Genomic DNA, 23,178 nt, shown 5'->3' on the forward strand with positions numbered 1-23,178 from the left:
CAAAAGAGATGAGACACGAACAATGTAAAATTTTCCAAGAAAACATGTGAGTGTCGAATTAGTTTATAAGGACAGTTATCAATTTACAGGAATGAAAAAATATTTAATCTTTTTTTTCCTTATCAAACAATTTAAAAATTATCTCATTTTCTATTTTTTTTCTTTACTTTTCATTTCTTTCACTTTCTTTTCTAAATAAAATGCATCCACCAAAAAGACGAAAATCAAAACCGTTAGTAAAACACCTAATGAAAAGACCAATTTGGTCAAATAGAAAAACTTAACAAGACCAAAATGAAACTTTTTAAAAATCATACTCACATGTAGAAAAACTTTATAAGACCAAAATGAAAGATTTTACAAATTAATCATACACACAAATAGAAAAACTTAATAAGACCCAAATGAAAGATTTTGTGAATCATACACACACAAAATGAACGTGATTTAAAAACATCTTTCTTTAAAATTTTATTTTCTATAATGTTAGTTTTTCTAAATTTTAAGATTAAAGAAAAAAAAATACCCTACATCGCAGGGTGAATACTAGTTGTTTCCATTATTTATCTGTTAGAGTGTGTTTGGATGGAGGAATGTAAAATTCTGAGAAATTTTAAATTCTAAGAATTTCAAATATTTTATTTGAAATTCTTTTATTTTCAAAATTTTGTGTTTGGATAAAAAAAGTTAAAATTATGAGGGTAAAAAAAATGAATGAAAAAAAAGAAAAAATATGATTGGTGTGTTAGTTATACGTGTTCCTCTACGTTTTTAGGCCCGATCGATGTTCCACAATCTCAGACGGTGTTTCTTGAAGAATACGGTAAAAAGAGAATTTCAATTTCTCACCTTTTAGAAAGAAATTGAAATTCCAAATTTTTAGTTATTTAAAATTCTTTTAAAATTCTAATATTTTATTTTCTTCAAAAAAAAAAATTCAAACACTGAATTCTAGATTATATAAATTCAAATTCTCCGATAAATTATTTTCCTTAGTTAAAATTCTCTATCCAAACATACTCTTAAGTTATTTTTTTCTTTTGTATTTTCCTATTAATTCCAACTTTTTTATAAGTGTTTTGTTTGAAGTATGCAGGGTGAAAATTTAAGTTCTCTGTGACTTGTTGGCCCGAATTTGTAAATGAATAGCCTTTTAAGATGTGAGGGGATTAATCTGAACTCCCGCAATCCAATATATTTTTTATCAAATGATGATAGACATACCTATAAAAATTACTCATTTATAGGTTATCTTTCTATACTTTAATAAAAAACTTTAAGTCAGAAATTTATATATCTTTTATTCACTTATATAATATTTAAATTTTTTATTTTTATTCATTTAAGACTTTATCTCGTCCTTATATTCTAACATATATATGACACTAAGTAATTGCTCTCCTTAAAGATAATATATTCTTTGACAATAATGTTGATGGTATATATAGTTGTGAAACTTGGGTTGGAATATATAGTTGAAGGCCCAGTGTCCCTTATTAATAAATATTCTACTTGTGTATTTTTTAACTTTGGTATAAAAAAATTTGATTCAAGCTAATTTTCACGTGTCATTTTGGCTTAATAGTAATGTGGTGTGGATTGAGCTTAAACCTAATCAAACGTAATCACAATAAGTTTTTTAATTCTAAGTTGTAAGTCTCTTATTATATCATCCAGCCTATGACGTTTATGCTTATAATGCGTATGCATCAACAAAATTAGAAGAAATATAATAGTACAATAATATAGAATTGATTTTAATTAATTATTAATATATCTTTTGTTTTGTTCACGCTGAAGCTAAAGACTTACTAGGAAGAGGAATATAGAGACTAAAGAAATAAAGAAAGGGTAAAGTACTGTATTTTGGAAATATTGATTAGGGTGCAGTTAATATAATTTTGTATATCATCACAATTTATCAAGATACGCAGTTGACTAAAATTATTCTTACTGATATAGGATTTTATATATATATATATATATTTGGAGTCTAGTGATATTTTAATTTTTTAATTCGATTCAATATATTGAAATGTCTAACACAGTAATACCAATAATTCGATCTAGAAGAAAATTAAAGAAATGAAGTATTGAGTAACTGTGAAGAGAACAAGTCAAATCACTCTACAAGTCTCCCGTCAATATGAAAATCACATCCACATGCGAAGGTGCTGACAATTTCACTTGATCAATGTATTTTTGTGCATCTATGATTTGTTATATCCTATACGCCTTTTTTCTTTTCTTCCTGTTACGACTTTTAAAATAATTTGTCTTCTTATCCCTATCTCAACAATAAATAAGGATTGCAATTAACACCGAAGGATCTAACTGTTGTAAATCTCCTTTAGGTATCAAAGTTTGACCTAGAACAACTCAATTCACACGCATAGTAATTATGGCATTTGATTTTCTGATATTTCTAAAAGTTTTAACATATTGGAACAGCTATGAAGTTAATCTTAAATTTTAATTCAATTAAAACTTTTTGCCTTTCTCTAAAAATATATTATGTGATGATCAAGCTTTTATACATATAATATTTTTATATAAACTTCAAATTTGTATAAATTTCTAAAGATAATAAAAAATAAAATAAATCTAACATTTATTATAGTCAATTTCGTGAAGTATAATGTTAAAATAATAAATTAAATAATATATATATATATATATGTATATTAAAATGGTTAAAATAATAATGTAATATAAAAAAGGTGTAGGAGAAATGTGTAAAACAAAAAATACAACGTTGATTTATTTAAAATAAGTAATTAGAAATTTTAATAAATATTTTAAGGATAAAAAATAAATAAAATATAAAAATTTAGATGTTAGAAAATAGCATTTAAAAAATATTATTTTACTAGAAGTTATTAAAATAATATTAGATAACAACATTAACTAGCGTAACCATAGTAGTATTTGTGATATCCGATATCATCAAAGATTAGATAACAGAATTGACTTAGAGACAAATGACATGCTATGAACGCGATTGCTAATTGAATTGATAATTAGAGTCCCAACTCACGTAGTGTGAAAACAAATTTATGTGATCAAATTGCGGATACAACAGGTTAATAGTCAACTTTATAATTTTGTACTCACTAAATTAATTGTATACAAGATAAATTATACAATATTTTGTTATGTGATTCCTATGTTTTACCTCATAAAGTTTAATTATCTAATGTAGTAATTGTATAATTAATACTTAATAAACTATCAAGATCAGTATATATCATATTTATTGCTTTTTAAAATATTTCATAAATTTATTTCTTTATTTTTACTAATTATCCATTATATTTATGATTTTTTTTCTCTTTCAATATTTAAATATATAATTACATCAAATACTCAAATAGAATTTTATGGCTTTAGCGATTTGACCTGGTGCGTGCAAAGATTATCTCCTATATATACTATACCAGCAAATTATTATTTAGGATTACATTTTCCTTTACTCAGGAATGCATTTCCTAGTTGCAAAACCTTTCACCATCACTTTACGTTGCTTTTAAACTTCATTTGTGTTGCTAAGTTATTAAATGAAAATTAAAATATGAAATAATTAAATTTCTCGCATTTGGATTACCAGGTGATTTTTTTCTCTTTGTTTTCAGCTCTCACCAAGTATATATATGTATTCCAATAATGAAAAAAAAATGTTGGTTAAAAATTAATATATGTCATAAATATTGTATATTTTATCATATATTTGTGAAAATTTGCAACATATCTATATTGATGATTTTTTTTCTCTTTTCATCTATAGGAATACAAAATATATACGAGGGGATTATAATAATTTATAACATTTTGTTCAATATCAATTAAATTAAAATCTCTTTATATATCGTTGGTTGGGATTTTGTTAAACAAAAATTATAATAATGATAATAATCTTAACTTCTACGTACATGAATTAATATTGCCACAAAAATGTTTAATTTAGCTTAAATAATGATTTTAAGTTTGAATTTTAGATATATAATTATTTGGATATTCAGTTTCTATTGGAGAATAATGGTCTCTAGGAAAATCCTATGTCCTCGTATTTGTAGGATAATGTTCCTCTCAAAAAGGAAAAATAATAAAGAATGGAATAAAAGTAATATTAAAATATATTAAAAAAATATAAAAGAAAAGTACAAGACAATCACATCTTATGTTTTTATGCTTAATTTATCATTGTTAAGAATAAAAATTAAAATTGAACTCGGGCAAACTCGTGCCATCATCTTATGTCCCAACCAAGACGTCATCACAATACGTACGGCAATTTTTTAAAGGCACAGTCACGACTGGCATTGTTACAAGTGAATTCTTAAACAACTCTTTATTATTTGTTTATATTTTAATTTATTTATTTCATATTTTGAAACATTATTATGATTTATTATATTTATTACCATCTAGTTATATTTAAACAACTCTTTATTTATCTATATATTTATATCTCTCTATCTCTCTTTATATAAAAGAACGGTTAGTGATATTTTTATGCTATTCTCCCTCAAAGATTCTTTCTATAATTATTTAAAATTTATTGAAAATCATAAATTTTAATAAATTTTATTTCTCATTTAATATAAATTATAAGAAATAATTATTAAATGATAATTTTTTTTATCAAAAATAATAATTTTTAATAAATTCTTATTAATTATAGATAGAGAGAATTTTAGAAAGAAAATGTAAGAGTGGGTGCCATTAAGATTAAAAAAATGTATCAAATGAGAATAAATTTAAAATAAGAAATAAAGAAATTAATTTTAAAATCTTAATTTTTAATACATCAATTTTACTCAGAGAACACTATCAAAAAAGATATTTTACATTGATGATACAATTAATATCTATGCAAGGTAACATAAAAAGTCACATTTTTTAAATTAATTGTTAACATATCTTAAAAAATTAAATTTTAAATTGATTATTAAGTAACAGAACTTAAAAATTAATTTTTTAATCAAGGACCGATTAAAAAATAATTATTTAAATCAGTTAAAAAAAGTTATATATTAAAAATTACACCGGTGTGCATGCAATTAATGACTGAGATTAAAACCTCAATTTTAGGGTCGTGCGTGCCTACCCAATCATTAACGTCAACTTCACAACCAATAATTTCTTGTAAAATTAATATACTTTTCAACATTGTAGATATACGTAAAATATGGGAAAAAGTTTAAAAATATTTAAAGAAATGTTATTTTATTAATGATAAGAATGTAAAATAAATTAGAAAATAGTAGGAAATTAAAAATTTAGTGTTTAAAAAAATGGAAAACTATCAGATTAGTAATGGAATATTACTTTAATTTTAAAATTATCTGATTAAATTTAATGTTAACTGAAGAAATTTAATTATATATTATAATTATAATAATTAAAAATTTAAAACTCTTAGATATTCGTAGACAAAAAACTATTTAGTATTTGCAAACTCAACGAAACTTATTATGAATGAAAGACATAATATTATAAGATTATAAGATGAGATTTTTTTTAATAGGACTACAAATAGTTTTTACGAGAAATAATTTTATCTATTAAAGTTTAGGTAGAATTATTATAGATGATAAAAATTTTCTCTAAGTATTTAAGATAATTATATTATATCTAACATTAAAACTGAAATTACGTGTTAAATTAAAATAATATTATATCAATTTATTAATGCAGTCAATAGTACAAGAAAATGACATGCAATCCATATAAATCAAATTAATTTTTTCAAATTGAAGTTTCAAATTTATGATACAAAAATAAATTCATCTTAAATGATGTTATACATAGATAACCACAAAGAACTTTATTGAAATACACTATTATCTAGTTATAAATTATTAGGTATTTGATTTTTTTTACACATGTAATAACCATTTTAAAATTGGCCAAAATATATCTTTTATCTTCTTGCTAAATTTTATTTTTCTATTTAATTTTTCTTTTTAAAAAATCGATTTTGGTCAACTTTAAAATTTAAGTTAATATTGTTTTTCCAAAACAGTGATATTTTCAATTTCCCAGCATGAGTTTTTACACCACTGTTTCATTAAATTTACCTATATAAAAATTATAGAATCCAAATAATGTTTAAACAAAAAAACCATAAATAAGAAGAAAATCACACCAAAAAAAGTGTGATATATTTTATTAATTTTCATTTGCTTGTGTAACTCACTTTTCCATTATTTTTCATCGCACTTAGATGGTTAGACTTAAAAATTCCTAACGAACGCTCAGTTTAAATTAATTAATATAATGAACAACTATATAGTTAGGATATACCAAAAAATAATTAAACTCTGCAAACAAATAAAAAAATAATTTGGCTCATTACAGATGCTATACAGTTGTTAAAAGGGATAAATTAAAGTAATAACCGCCACTTGCTACGGACACATTACACTATTTTTGTAAACAAAGAAAAAGTTTAACAATTACATCTTTCTCATAATTAATTATTTACATTCATGCATTTTGATAATTTTTATAATCATGTCATTGATATAAAATATTTATAAATTTTTATGAATAATTAATTTTTATTAGATAATTTAATTAAATACTTTTAGGTAAAGTTATGAAATCCAACTCCATCATGTCATTGATTTGGTTGAAATAATGGATAAGTGGTGTGATCAATAATTGACCTGGTTTAACTTGATATATATTAAAAAATTTAAAATATTATATATATATATATATATATATATTATATAAGTATATAATTAATATTATTTGACTAAGAAAAATTTATTCATACTCAAAAATTTAAAATAATAATTAAAATATTAAAGTTGATAGCACAAATCCAAAAATAATAATTTAATAACATAATTATGCAAGTCTTCGATTTCTTTAGAGTGTTTTTTTTTCTTATGCAAAACAGATTTTAAATACTGACTTACATCACGAGATTTATTTCAAATCAGCGGAATTTAACTAGGTCATCCTGTGTCAAATGCATGATGAGTCTAATAATCAAATTAACTCGGTTATGTCACCAATCTTAGTCGAATTGGATTTTAAAACTATGTCTTTAGGTCTTTCAACCATATTATTTTAATCTATAAGACTCTAAATTTGAGATCTTACGTTATTTATTGTTTTTTAAAATTTAATTTTCCAAATTTTCTCATTAACGTTAAAAACAATTTAATTATATAAGTACTTATAATATTATAAACATTTATTTTTCTGACAGCATTATAAACATTTCTTTAGTAAATCATTAACTAAGAATGAATTATTTTATTGTGCAAACAATATTTTATATTGAAATAAAAAAATTAAAATTTGAATATTACAATTTTTTTTTGGTATTCATAAATATATATTTTTTTAGTTATCAACATTTAAAAGCAATTATTCATACGTTATTACTTTTTTTTTTTAACGGGAACAAGCTTATGGCATTTTATTGATAATTAACTAAGCAATACAAGACTAAGGATGATAACAGATTTGGAGACTAGGTAAAGATGGTACTAGGAACCCTAACTAGTTCATGAGCTACACCATTTGTTTTAATTATAAAACAAGTTAAACGGATTATAATATAAAATTATATTTTTCCTTTAGGCATGAGAATAAAATCCGGACTATTATGCCTATCCCGACTTTGTTGGGGACACAAATCAAAGAGTTCATCATAAATTTTCATCCTGATTTTTTTAAGCGCAATCATGCTTCGCCGTGAATGGGAAGAGTCAAATTCGTTTTCCATCCCTTTCGTTGTCATGCTTATTTTTTATTTAAATTAAAAATTATGATTGATTATTATATTATAAAAACTAATCGTGTGAAATTAGTTGAAAATATTATTAAAAAAGAATTTTCGTTTCAGTTATATTTTAATTTCTAAATTAGTTCTATGTGAGATTTGAGATCAAATATATAGGAAGTAGATACAATATTCTGCATCAATTTCAAAATCAATTTTAAAAGTCTTTTTTACCTAAATTATATGAAAAATTAATAAAAAATACTCACTTTTTATGTTAACGGTCTCCATGATCAGTAGAAAATATTTCTTAAGGTGACTTTATAAATCAATTATGTATCCCTTAAAAAAACATGAATTATGTAACAATTGACATAAAGGATTATTTTAAAAAATAATAATATGACTGCGTAAAATATTACACTATTTCTGTAATCCTAAATTGTAAATGTAATCCTAAATAGTTTTTAAAATTGACATATTATTTTGTGTGCACCGATTTTGAGGGAGGAGAAAAGAAGAGAGAAATAATAAATTTAATGGATAGTTGGTGAAAAGAAAGAGATAAATGTTATGAAATATTTAAAAAATAAATAAAAAAAATTAATAATAAAGATGATAAATACTGTTGTTCAAAGTTACAAAGTATTAATGATACAATTTCTAAATGCCATAATTAAAATTTGAGGTAAAAGATTAGAATTCACATGACAAAGATATTACTATACATTTCTTTTGAATTTTTTGTAAATATAAAATTTCTGTTGTATATAATATAGTTTATTTATATCATTAACGAGTTGACCATTAACTTATTTATCCGCAATTTGGTCACATGAATTTGTTTCTACACTTCGTGAGCTGAGACTTTAATCAATTCAATCAACCTAACAATGGCGTTCATACCGTAGCATTCGTATCTAGTCAATTCTGTTTCCCATCTAATCTTTGATCACGTCAGATATCACGAATATATTATAAACGCGTATAGCTTCGTTTGGTAGACAATTAAATTTCACGGAAAATATAAAAGAACGTAAAGTCAATGCGCGCGAACTGCGCTGTTTTATTAGTGAGAAAAGAAGACAAATACCAAATCATAGTTGCATACAAAAACATTGATCAAGTGATTACCTCACTTCGACTGCTTGTAGTCATTAATTAATCAATAGCCAATAGCCAACAGCCCAATACTACAACTTTAAAATTGGCAAACACCGCATTTTTCGGATCACGGACCAAAAGAAAAAATTGGAAAAATTATATGTTTGTCCTTGATTTTTTTTCTTCAAATTTTCATTTTGTGTCTAAACAAAAAATTCATCGATCTTAGTCACCGATGGTGATATTTATTATTAATGAATTTTATTTATATGATAAAATTAAATAAGCTCGTTAGACAATTAAATCGACGATAAAGACTTAAGAGCATATATCAGTGTTGATCCCTGATAATGAAAATTCTATTAGGTTAACACATAGTTTTTCTTCTTCTAATCTGAATAGTTACGAATGTCCTATTGAGAAATAAAGAAGTTTTGGTTGAGAAAGAACCATGAAGCTACCTATTACCTACGGATTCAGATTTTAGTGCGCTGGTTTGATCAATTATTATGAATTCAAGTATTCCTAAAACTCTTCTTGATAATCTAACGTAATGTATTAATTCTTGGTGGTTATAGGATTTTATAAGAATTCCAAAAAAATTTAACAAGTGGTATCAGAACCTTTATTATTGTTAGACTGTTGAGAATTAAAGTTGTTTTGTTTGGTTTGATTGTACCTATGTTGCTATATTAGGTGAATCCTAATTTTATTTTGGATTTTTTTTCACCATATTGATTAAAAATTGTAATTTTATTATCACTATGATGGATTGAAATCATTTTGCTCTTAATCTTAATGAAAGTAAAAAAAAAAAAAAAACATTTGAACCCATAATCCTATATTTTGTAATTAATCATGTTAACTACTTGAGGATATGCATTTGCTGCACTTGACGAGTAATTTTGCTCTCTGATGTAATAAGGTCAAAAGCAAATGAAAGTAAAAAGCTAGTGAGCAAGCTAAGTGTATTAAAAAGACCATTGGGATAAGTCTGGGATTTGTGCTCTCTGAGAATCTAAACCCTTGAATCCTAGAAAAACCAATGAATTTTTGTAGCCAAGCCTCACTACAAGCCTGAGAAAGCCCTTCTGATTCTATTTATACATTTCTGACTTTATGGCATGAGATGAAATTCAAAGATTGGACCTCTTGCTATTTGTTATTAATGAATAGCTTAAATACTTGTGCTTGAGTGAAACAGTAGCCATGAGACTGTGGTTTAAGCTACTTTCCTTGATATCTGTCTTATGCCTAACTCCATCCATTTGTTTAGGTTACATTTCATTCTTCTCTTTGGATAACTTCATACCTTGTGAAAGACAAGTGATGAGGGCATTTTACTCCATTCTCTTATTATGCAATCAGTAACCTTTGTTGCATACACCTTTGCATATAGTCACTGCATGTCATTGTCACTTGAGGACAAGTGAGCTGTTCTCTTTTTGCTTGAGGACAAGCAAAACTGTAAATTTGGGAGAGTTGTTAGTCGGTGAAAATGACTAACTTTTGTGTATAAAACTTGTATAAATTATATCAAACTCTCTAAATTTATGGTTATTTTGTAGTGTTATAAGTATTTTATGTTAAGTATAGGTAATAAATACTTAGTATTTTCATTTTGTGTGTTTAATAATAATTTTATCTCAATTTTAGGTTAATTAGGCAAGCTTTGGAAAATGTTGTTTTTCACCTTCTCGCTAAGCCAATCTGCTGGCTTAGCGAGCATCCGCTAAGCGCAACACTCCTGGGCTAAGTGCGAGGAAGACTCTAGAAGAAGATGAGCTGTATAGGTTCGCTAAGCGCACCGCTTCAGTTCGTTCGCTAAGTGAGAGAAGCGCGCTAAGCCAAAATCCACTAATGTGTGCTAAGCGGTCCATAAGTGCGCTAAGCACACGAGCACGAACAAGACCACCTATTTAAGCTTGAAATCAGATTTTAGAAGGAGAGTTTGGACTGGGATTCAAAGCTTTGCATGTCTAGGATTTCTAGAGAGAGAAAGGTCTAAGTTCTAGAGAGTTTTGAGAGATTTTGCTATGTGAAGATCTGGAGAGACCAGAGCTTGAAGCAGGAGCCGATATGAGAGTTTGAGATGAGTTTGTGAGTGATTGGGAGATCCTAGAGGTGAAGGAGACATCCTTACCACTTGTATTTTTGCAATCTTTTATCTTGTTCTTTTCTTTGTTGTTAAGAAGGCTTCCTGGTATGGAAAGCTAAATCTTCTGTTGGATCTTCCCTGTAGGTACCTGATGTAAATATATTTCTATCTATTTAATGATGTTTTGTGTGTTCTTTATGCTATCTGCTTTTCATTCCATTATGCTTTTACCTTGATCACGTAGATGCATGCTTTGTCAGGGTCATTCAACATTGGAAACTGGTATGACTCTAAATTCCTTGATAGTGCAGGGCTGAGCTGTCGTGCTTTCACGAGGAATCGGGGTGCGATAATTTAGTTGAGTATATGTGTCTTAATGCGGTCCTGGTTGAGTTTAGTCTTACAAGAGGAATCTGCAGACGGTACTTGATCAGGATTAGGCTAAACTATCATGAGGAATTAGGGTTTAGTATCTCAGGAGACACCATAAGAACACATGAGCATTGTTAGATAGAGAATATCTTTTTAGCATCAGACACCTATTAGGAAGACCAACGTGTTCTCTACTTGTTTTTACACATCATTTTTCTCGCGTGATTTTTTTTTTTTGCACAGATAGTTTATACACCTGTTCATATTCACACTTACCTTTACACACCAAACACCTATTTGCTGAAATAGCTTACCAAATAACACAAGTTTCCCGAGTGTTTGATACTCGGTTCTTACCGTTTTATACTACTTGTGCGATCTGGTGCACTTGCCGGAAGCCAAAAATAAGCCCAATTCGATTCGATCTGAATTGGGCTAAGCGAGCATTCACTCGCTTAGCGAACAATGGTTGCTCGCTAAGTGCAGACAGCCTGCGCTAAGCCCTATTCCTTGTGGCCAATTCACTCATTGAATTTGGCTAAGCGCGTCCCGTTCATGCTAAGCCCAATTTCTTGCGGCCCGAATAGCGCTAAGCGAGCATTCATTCGCTAAGTGTGTGCCCACTCTAAAAAAAGGATAAATCAATTTGCTAAGCCGGCTCGGAGCCCGGTTAAGCGAGAGTTGTAGGCATTCAGATCTGCAAATCTGCAGATCTCGCTTAGCGCGACATGAACTCGCTAAGCCCAACTTTATTTAAAAAAAAAATTAATTTTTCAAATTTCAAAGTTGGGCTGAGCGAGTATGCTCACTTAGAGCGTGAGTTGAAAAACTCAAACGTCACACTTACTCGCTCAGCGAGTTAATGTGCTAAGCGAGAAGTGTGAAACTATAAAAAATAAAGTGTAACTGCCCTAGGCAATTACGTTCCTTTTCTTTTAAAGTCATTTGCCTTCAACTTTTTCTCTCTCAGAACAATTTCGTTTCACATCATTTCACCCTTTTGAGCTTGCATCCTTCTTCCCTCTCTAATCCATATGAGATAATCAAGTAAGTTCTCTAACTTTACTTTGTTATTTTATTGTTTAAAACCATAGGGTAGATGACTTTGCTTTTGAGGTTTGATTTTTGTGGATGAAGTGTTGTTAGATTAGTTAAAAATTAGAACTTTGTTGGGGGTTTTGTTTTGTAGATAATGTAGATCATTTTGCATGTTAAATTTTAAGGTTTGAAGGGCCTAATAGAGGCCTACTTGAAGAGGCTGAAGAAGCTTCGTCTGTGTTTTTGGAAATCTCGATAAACTCAATAAGCGCGCCTGATGTGCTAAGCGAGTTCATCGATTTTGGTTGAATTTCTGGATTTCTAGACGAACTCACTAAGCCAGCCACGTTGCGCTAAGCAAGTTCATCTTTTATTTGAATATTCATCTTCTTTGTTTTAACTTCAAATTTTTTTGTGTGTTTCCTGATCGGCTAAGTGAGCTTATCTCGCTAAGCCCAAATAACTTAGAAATTTTTTTGGAATGCGATCTCGCGCTAAGTGCAGCCATCCTGAGCTAAGCATTATTCCTTGGGGCATGCATTGGGCTAAGCGAGCTTGAACTCGCTAAGCCCATATAACTTAGACAAATTTTTGGATTTTGCCTTGCGCTAAGCGCCTCACTCCTGTGCTAAGCTCTATTCATTGCGGTTTGTATAAGGCTAAGCGAGTCTTGCTCGCTAAGCCCAATAATGTCTAGTAGTCGAGTCGTGCTAAGCGAGCACCTCTTGCTAAGCGCATGTTTAAAACTATTTTTCTCTGAGCTAAGCGAGTGCCTATCTCGCTAAGCCAATTATGTAGAAAATTTTTTTTGTCATAACTCGCAAAATGCACCCCTGTTGCGCTAAGCCTATGAGTTATTTCTCATAAGGCGCGCTAAGCGAGCATGCTCTCGTTGAGCGCCCACTGTGTTTTTCAGTTTTTAATGTATGTTTTCAATTTAAATAAAAGTTAGCTAATATAGTTTTAATGGTTCTTTTGTCACAGATGGCTTCAAGAAAAAGAAAAAGCACGACTTTCAGGCCCTAACCTAACTATGATGCAAGGAGGTTTACCTCAGAAGAAGCCTGGAATAGATATACCGACAACGTCCTCGGCCGGAACATCCTTCTGGAGAGGAACATAAAGCTCTATATCATAGAGTTTGACTAGTTTAGAAGGGAGTTGGAGAGGCGCAACCTGCACAAGCGTCTCACCAACTTAGCTAATGGCAGTATTGATGTCGTGGTGGTCAAGGAGTTCTACGCAAACCTCTATGACCCTAAAGATAACTCACCAAAGCAGGTGAAAGTGAGAGGGCACTTGATAAAGTTCAATGCGAACACCCTCAACACATTTTTGGGGACCCCAGTGGTATTGGAGCCTGGGGAGACCATCCCCGTATATTCCAGATTTTGTAGACTGAGGATGGATCCTTAAGAGATAGTGGCTCGCCTCTATATTCTAGGAAGGGGATTTGTTCTAAATGCTGAAGGCATGTCGTGGAAGCTGTTGAGGAGAGACCTCACCACCTTAGCACAGACTTGGAGTGTGTTATCATATTCTAACCTAGCCCCTACATCACATACATCTGACCTGAACTTGGACAGGGCAAGGTTAGTTTATGGGTTGGTGACGAGGATGGACATGAACACTGGAGCACTAATTTCAGGATAGATCTCACTCATTGCTCAGTCCAACTCCTCTAGGTTGGGATTTCCTGCCTTGATCACAACTCTCTGCAAGGCAAGGGGAGTCACTTCTGATTCCCTCTCTTGTGAATCACTGAGCCCAACCATTAATTTGACATATATCAAGAGAAATTGCTGGAACCTGGATGAACCTTTGGTCTACTTTCCAGTGACTCACATGGCTAGGGCCAGAGCAGCTAAGATCCCTTCCTCATCCACTCCTCAGGACCCTCTTGTACCCACTTTTGCTCTACCACCAGCTCCAGCTCATCCAGGACTTTCCATAGACCTTATCATGGCGATGCTCCAGAGCTTATACTAGGGATAGTACCTGTTGATGCAGAATTTTCAAAACTTAGCTTAGCATCAGCCGTTCATTGATGTGCCATCATTTTCTTCTATTTTCTAAACCCTTTTTGCACCATTTTAATTACTGATTGGTCTTAATTGTCAATTAATCAGGCAGTTTTATTATTTGGGCTCATTTAGCTAATTTGATGTTTTTAATCTAATTTCAGGAATTAATGAAACATTGGGCTTAATCCGAATTTTGGTTATGGACTTGAAGAAGGCAAATAAAGCAGCGCTTACCTTAGTTAATTTCTAATTAGGAAATTTCGCAATTTTATTTTATGTTGTTCAGTGTTTATTTCGTTTTGGGCCAGAGTATTGTAAATAGGGCCCAGTGACTTTGAGTGACTCTTTTTAAATAGCAGCCTTGGGATTCGTGCAAGGCATTCGGTTATGCTATTCATTATTCAGAGCTTTGTTTTAGGGTTTTCGTTTTTCTGTTTTGATGCTTCTGAGTTCGTAATGCAATTTTACGTTTTTTGCATCTAATTACAATTTCGTTCTTGCTTCTTCTTCTACTCTCATTTACGTTTCTGTTCCATTTTACATTTATGTTCGTTTACGTTTCTGTTCATTTACGTTTCCGTTCATTTACGTTTCTGCTTCATGTTTCAATTGCGTTTTCTGTTTGAATCCATGGAAGGCTAGATTTTTTGGTGTTGTTTCCTTTTGAGGACGAAGCCCAACTCTCTTTGAGGTTTCTGCTTGTAATGTGGTTTCCAGGCAGTTCTCCCTTCACCAGTATCCCAAATTCGTGAATATTAATCAGTGCAAGCTTCGTGTTCGATTAATTGCCTCTGAGCCTAACTTGCGTTCATGCTTAATGGACGAAGGGCTAACTGGTGTATGTGGTGCCTAATCACGTATTGAAAACCCTAAGTTGATTTTCGCTTAGTAAATTGAAATAGGGTTGGATTAAGTGGTTGACTGTTAGGGACGAATTCTCCATAACCCAGGATAAAAGAATGGCTTTTGAATCAGAGGAGACAACCCTTTTTTAATATTAGTAGTTTCGTATTCCAGTTTACTTGTTCTGTTCTTTAATCACAAAACAAACAAACCCCCCCATCGTTACTGTTACTGTTACTGCAAGTATATTATGAACATTTGGTTTGTCACTGCTCGTTGGGAAACGACCTAGGATTACTTCCTAGTTACTGCATTTTCATGTTTATTTGATTCGGGTACGGCCTCGATCAAATTTGGCGCCGTTGTCGGGGAGCAGTGCCCAAAGGTTCATAATAGCTAGCTAGTGTTGTGTGTTTAATCCTTTCGTGTTTTATGTTTAAATTGTTAGTATTGTGTTAGTATGTGTGTTAGTGTTGTTTAGTGTCCTGGTATTTTGTTTAATGTGTGTTCTGTTTCAGTTTTCCCATTAAGCGTTTCCCCTGTTTCAGTCTTGGGTGTTTTGCTGTGAAGATTGTGCTTGCGGCAAAAACAAAGTAGTAGTAGAAATCAATTAGAGACGGATTTTAGCGACCACCCATACTGAATTATTTGAAATTTTTTGTTTTAGTAGCTAGGGTTGTTATTTTTGGCTGAATTTTTTTGTGATAACTTCTTTTAATCCATATTTCGTGGGAAAAATAGCTAGAGCCTTTAGTTTGGTTAGATTTGAAAGTTCCAAAAAAGTAGCAAATTTTGTGTTTGTCAAAACTTCTAACGGCCATAACTTTTGCTTCGGTTATCAGAATCGCAATTATTATATATGCATTTGGGGTAGAAAAAATTTCCTCCGCCATGGCAGCGGGCCATGGGCCGGCTGAGGTCTCCATCGTCCAAAAAAAGCGATTCTGTCAAAAGTTTTTTATTTTTCAAGTTTTATTCACTTATTTTTCTTAACCTACCATTTTTAGCTTTCATAGTTAGACTTTGAATTTTTGTCTGAAATTTTTTGTGCTATCTTCTCATCATTTTATAGGGTTGCTCACAAAAGTTCAAGTCATTTGGATATCATTTGAGGGTAGCTATAGTTCAAACCTACACCTTTATTTACATGACAAGGCAACTAGTTGTGTGCATGCTGAATGTAGTGTATGACTAGAGGAAATCCATCTGACTTACAACCCTTTGATCCTGAGATAGATAGGACATTTCATAGATTAGTTAGGCATCATTTTATACCTTTTGATCATTCTGAGCATTCCATAACTGGTGAATCTGTGCATTCTGTTATTGGTGATTTTGAACATCCTGATCTTGAGCATTATAATTTTGAGCATTCTGATTCTGAGCATTCTGATTTTGCACATTCTAAGAACATGGCACAACCTCCACCTCGTGAGAGGACTCTAAGGGAAATGGCTGCACCTGATTTCACCTACGAAAGCTTGTGCATCCAATACCCTGATGAGGATGTCCCATATGTTCTTAAAACTGGACTGATTCATTTGCTTCAAAGTTTCATGGCCTTGCAGGTGAAGACCCGCACAAACATTTGAAAGAATTTCACATTGTCTGCTCCACCATGAAACCCCTAGATGTCCAAGAGGATCACATATTTTTGAAGGCTTTTCCTCATTCATTAGAGGGAGTGGCAAAGGACTGGCTGTATTGCCTTGCTCCAAGGTCCATCACGAGCTGGGATGACCTTAAGAGAGTATTCTTAGAAAATTTTTTCCCTGCTTCCAGGACCACAGCCATCAGGAAGGATATCTCAGGTATTAGACAACTCAGTGGAGAGAGCCTGTATGAGTACTGGGAGAGATTTAAGAAACTATGTGCCAGTTGTCCCCACCAAGAGATTTCAGAGCAGCTTCTTCTTCAATATTTTTATGAAGGACTCAGTAATATGGAGAGAAGTATGATAGATGCTGCCAATGGTGGAGCCCTTGGAGACATGACTCCTACTGAAGCCAGAAATTTAATTGAGAAGATGGCCTCCAACTCCCAACAGTTTAGTGCCATAAATGATGCCATAGTCATTAGAGGAGTGCATGAGGTAGCTACAAACCCATCTGCATCATCTGAAACTAAGAAGCTTGAAGGCAAACTGGATGCATTGGTTAACTTGGTAACCCAGCTGGCCTTGAATCAGAAATCTGTACCTGTCGCAAGGGTTTGTGGTTTGTGCTCCTCTGCTGACCACCATACAGACCTTTGCCCTTCCATGCATCAACCTGGAGCAATTGAGCAGCCTGAAGCTTATGCTGCAAATATTTACAATAGACCTCCTCAACCTCAGCAGCAAAATCAACCACAGCAAAGCAATTATGACCTCTCCAGCAACAGATACAACCCTGGATGGAGGAATCACCCTAACCTCAGATGGTCCAGCCCTCAGCAACAACAACAGCAGCCTGCTCCTTCCTTCCAAAATGCTGCTGGCCCAAGCAGACCATACATTCCTCCACCAATCCAACAACAGCAACAACCCCAGAAACAGCCAACAGTTGAGGCCCCTCCACAACCTTCCCTCGAAGAACTTGTGAGGCAAATGACTATGCAGAACATGCAGTTTCAGCAAGAGACTAGAGCCTCCATTCAGAGCTTAACCAATCAGATGGGACAATTGGCTACCCAATTGAATCAACAACAGTCCCAAAATTCTGACAAGCTGCCTTCTCAAGCTGTCCAAAATCCCAAAAATGTCAGTGCCATTTCATTGAGGTCGGGAAAGCAATGTCAAGGACCTCAACCCGTAGCACCTTCCTCATTTGCAAATGAACCTGCCAAACTTCACTCTATTCCAGAAAAAGGTGATGACAAAAATTTACCTAACAACTTCTGTGCAGGTGAATCTTCTTCCACAGGTAATTCTGATTTGCAGAAGCAGCACATTCCCCCTCTTCCATTCCCTCCAAGAGCAATTTCCAAAAAAAAAATGGAAGAGGCAGAGAAAGAGATCTTGGAAACGTTTAGAAAAGTAGAGGTAAACATACCTCTGTTGGATGCAATAAAGCAAATTCCAAGATATGCCAAATTCTTGAAGGAGCTGTGCACTAATAAGCGGAAGCTTAAAGGAAGTGAACGAATTAGCATGGGCAGAAATGTCTCTGCATTGATTGGTAAATCTGTTCCTCAAATTCCTGAAAAATGCAAAGATCCAGGTACATTCAGCATACCTTGTATTATAGGGAATAGTAAGTTTGACAATGCCATGCTAGATTTAGGAGCCTCTGTTAGTGTTATGCCTCTGTCGATTTTTAATTCTCTATCTCTAGGTCCCTTGCAGTCAACTGATGTGGTAATTCATTTAGCTAATAGAAGTGTTGCCTATCCTGTTGGTTTCATAGAAGATGTCTTAGTTAGAGTTGGTGAACTGATTTTCCCTGTTGATTTTTATATCTTGAATATGGAAGATGGATTTTCTCAAGGATCAGTTCCCATCATTCTAGGCAGACCCTTTATGAAAACTGCTAGAACTAAGATAGATGTTTATGCAGGCACACTGTCTATGGAATTTGGTGACATAACTGTTCATTTTAATATTCTGGATGCTATGAAATACCCATCTGAAGATCTTTCTGTATTTCATGCTGAAATAATTGACCATGTTGTTGATGAATACATGACTGATCTTTATTCTAATCTGCATGCCTCTCACTCTTCATGCATTGAGTCTGAAATTGTACTTGATCATATGTCTGAATTTGATGCTGAGAGTGAATCTGAGAGTGATATTGATTGCATGTCTGGTGGTGGTGTTTTACCTCTCGAGATTGATTTTATAGAGTCAGATAGGACTAACCATGTTTCAGGAAGTACACATACCTCTGACTTTCTTTATGAGGTAAAGGCTGAGAAACCATCTCCTTCTACCACTGTCCAGCCGACCACACCAGAATTGAAGCCTCTGCCATCAAATTTAAAATACGCTTACTTGGATGATAGCAAGAGTTTTCCAGTGATTGTATCTGCCTCCCTTGCTGATGAGCAAGAGGAGAAGTTGTTGTCAGTTCTCAAGAAGCATAAGAAGGCTATAGGCTGGACCCTAGCGGACATTCCTGGTATTAGCCCATCCACATGTATGCATCGAATAAATTTAGAGGATGGAGCTAAAACAGTAAGACAGCCACAGAGAAGACTCAACCCGGTGATTCTTGATGTAGTGAAGAAGGAGATAACCAAGCTTTTGTAAGCTGGAATCATTTATCCTATCTCCGACAGCCAATGGGTGAGTCCCGTCCAGGTAGTCCCGAAGAAGACTGGCCTCACAGTGATCAGAAATGAGAAGGAGGAGCTGATTCCTACTCGGGTGCAGAACAGTTGGAGAGTCTGCATTGACTATAGGAGGCTGAACCAGGTTACCAAAAAGGACCATTTTCCCCTACCATTCATTGACCAGATGCTTGAACGCTTGGCAGGTAAATCCCACTACTGTTTCCTTGATGGTTTTTCTGGTTATATGCAAATTACTATTGCTCCTGAGGATCAGGAAAAGACCACATTCACCTGCCCCTTCGGCACTTTTGCTTATAGGAGGATGCCTTTCGGCCTGTGCAATGCCCCTGGTACCTTCCAGCGGTGCATGATTAGTATTTTCAGTGATTTTTTAGAAAATTGCATAGAGGTGTTTATGGATGATTTCACTGTATATGGATCCTTTTTTGATGGTTGTTTGAATAGTTTGGAAAAAGTTTTGAATAGATGCATTGAAACTAACCTTGTTCTAAATTTTGAAAAATGTCATTTTATGGTTGAGCAAGGTATAGTTTTAGGCCACATTATTTCCAATAAGGGTATTGAAGTTGATCCTGCAAAAATTTCTGTTATTTCACAATTGCCTTACCCCTCTTGTGTGCGAGAGGTGCGATCTTTTCTTGGTCATGCAGGATTCTACAGGCGCTTTATAAGGGATTTTAGCAAAGTAGCCCTTCCACTGTCCAACTTGTTGCAGAAGGAGGTGGAGTTTGACTTTAATGACAGATGCAAAGAGGCTTTTGATTGCCTCAAAAGAGCGTTGACTACCACCCCCATCATCCAGACACCCGATTGGACAGCCCCTTTTAAGCTTATGTGTGATGCATCAAATTATGCATTGGGGGCTGTCCTTGCTCAGAAAATTGATAAATTGCCCAGGGTGATATATTATGCTTCTAGGACTTTAGATGCTGCCCAAGCGAATTATACTATTACTGAGAAAGAGCTTCTAGCCATAGTTTTTGCTCTTGAAAAATTTCGATCTTATTTGCTTGGTACCCGCATTATTGTTTATACTGACCATGCAGCTCTAAAGTACTTGTTGAAGAAGGCTGATTCTAAGCCTAGGTTGATCCGATGGATGTTCTGGCTCCAAGAGTTTGACTTAGAGATCCGTGATAGGAGCGGAGCACAAAATCTAGTTGCTGATCATTTGAGTCGGATCAAACGTATATCTGATGCAGATTCACCTATTCGGGATGATTTCCCGGATGATCATTTGTATATACTGTACAATATTTCTGACTCTCTTTCTACTCCCTGGTTTGCTAATATTGTCAACTATTTAGTTGCTTCTGTTTTTCCTCCCTTAGCATCTAAGGCCCAAAAAGATAAAATTAAAAGTGATGCTAAGCATTTTATTTGGGATGACCCCTACTTGTGGAAATTGTGCAGTGATCAGGTCATTAGACGGTGCATTCCAGATCATGAGACTGACTCAGTCCTGCAGTTCTGTCATTCTTCCGCACCGGGAGGTCATCTGGGTGTTCAAAGGACAGCTCGCAAAGTGCTTGATTGTGGTTTTTATTGGCCCACCATCTTTAAAGATGCGTGGAAGATCTGCAGCACTTGTGAGCAGTGTCAGAGAGCAGGAAATACACTTACATGGCGACAACAAATGCCTCAACAACCTATGCTATTCTGTGAGGTGTTTGATGTCTGGGGTATAGATTTCATGGGTCCTTTTTCCTGTCTCTTTTGGTTATGTTTACATTCTTCTTGCAGTTGACTATGTTTCAAAATGGGTGGAAGCCAAGCCCACTAGAACTAATGATGCTAAAGTTGTCGCAGACTTTGTCAGGTCTAATCTGTTTTGCAGGTTTGGAGTACCTAAAGCAATTGTTAGTGATCAAGGAACCCATTTTTGCAACAGGACAATGTATGCCCTGCTTAAAAAGTACGGGGTGGTACACAGGGTATCCACACCATACCACCCCCAGACCAATGGACAGGCAGAAATTTCTAACCGAGAAATCAAGCGAATTTTAGAGAAGATTGTGCAGCCAAGCAGGAAAGATTGGAGTACCAGGCTTGATGATGCTCTCTGGGCACATCGGACTACCTACAAAGCACCCATAGGAATGTCTCCTTATCGGGTTGTCTTTGGAAAGGCATGTCATCTTCTAGTGGAAATTGAGCACAAAGCTTACTGGGCAGTGAAGACTTGCAACTTCTCTATGGATCAAGCTGGTGAGGAAAGAAAGTTGCAACTGAGTGAGTTAGATGAAATCCGCCTAGAAGCCTACGAGAATGCCAAGTTCTACAAAGAAAAGACCAAGAAGTTCCATGATAGCATGATAGTTAAAAAAGACTTCATGGTTGGGCAAAAAGTGTTATTGTATAATTCTAGGCTTGGACTCATGAGTGGTAAGTTGAGGTCTAAGTGGATTGGTCCTTTTGTTGTTACTAATGTTTTTCCTTATGGTACAGTTGAGATCAAAAGCGACTCCACAAACAAGAGCTTCAAGGTCAACGGACATCGACTTAAGCCATTCCTCACGAACCCTTCTTTAGTGGATGTAGTGGTGGAAGAGACTTCTTTACTCCACCCTACTCTTCCTCCACCATGACTTAGGGAGTTTTTTCTTTTTCTATTTCCTTCCTTGCTTTTATTACACTTGTCCGATTCTCTTTGATGATTTAATTGTTTTTAATCTTTTAATTGTGCTACATTGAGGACAATGTGTTGTTTAAGTATGGGGGGGGGGGGAGTGTTCTTTGGTTTTGCTAGTTTTGTTGGTTTTGTTAATTTGTTAGTCGTGTTAATTTGTTAATGTTGTTAGTTTCGTCGGATTTTAGTTTAATATTTTGGGTCAATTTTGTGTGCACGTACGACTTTGCATGTTTTTCTTTGAATTATAGGATATGTTCAAGAAATGGGTAATTGTTTTGAAAATAAAAGTTCTTGACATTTTGTGACTTGAAATCCTTGATTCTTCTCTACATGTCATGATAGTTTTGAAAGCTCAATTTGAAAGTGATGAGTTTACCTTTGTGAGAATTTGAGCCATCCATCATCATAATCATTTGGTGTGTTTTGCCCCATTGATTGCTTGCACAATAGCCTTGGCTTGATTCTTGTTGATGCGTCCTAATTCACATGCATATTTGGAAATGATTGAGGCAATTTTGTTCTTATAAGCTTCTAGCCAAATGAACTTACCTTGAATTAATTCCTTTGATAGCCCTTTTGAGCCTTGTTTCCCTTTCCTTGTTTTGAAGCTCACTACAAGCCTTAAGTGAAAAACCATGATATCACCATATCCTTAAGGAATTTTGGAGCTTTGGAATTGTTTTGGGAATAAGTGTGGGGGGGTTTTTGTTTCATTGGATAACTTGTTTTGTTGGCTATGCTTCATGATGTATTTTGGGCCATACTTGATGTACACTGCATATTGGTTAAATGTTGGACATGTTGAATGAAATGTTGTTTCTCAAAGGCTATAGAGTACAAAAAAAAAAAAGAGAAAAAGAAAAGCAATAAAGTTGAGTGAGTAATATCTTAAATGGCACAAGAATGATGAAACTCTTGGTTATACTCTTTATGTTTAAATTTTATCTTTACTTCTTTTTATTTTCTTATTTTTTCTTAATATGCACTTATTCCCCATTGCTCCTATATCCCTTTGGGATTTAGCCACTTATTCCATATTTTTCCATAC

The 23,178-nt window shown here is 33.1% G+C and overlaps 1 non-coding gene across 1 annotated transcript; it reads right to left on the bottom strand.

Annotated features, from left to right (window-relative positions):
• Positions 1–17,012: 17,012 nt before the first annotated feature.
• LOC113001359 (small nucleolar RNA R71) lies at positions 17,013–17,119 on the bottom strand. The gene has a single exon (XR_003266676.1). It is a non-coding gene; the product is annotated as a small nucleolar RNA R71 (small nucleolar RNA).
• Positions 17,120–23,178: the final 6,059 nt, after the last annotated feature.

This window comes from Glycine max, chromosome 3 (assembly GCF_000004515.6).
Source record: "Glycine max cultivar Williams 82 chromosome 3, Glycine_max_v4.0, whole genome shotgun sequence".
Taxonomy (NCBI): Eukaryota; Viridiplantae; Streptophyta; class Magnoliopsida; order Fabales; family Fabaceae; genus Glycine; species Glycine max.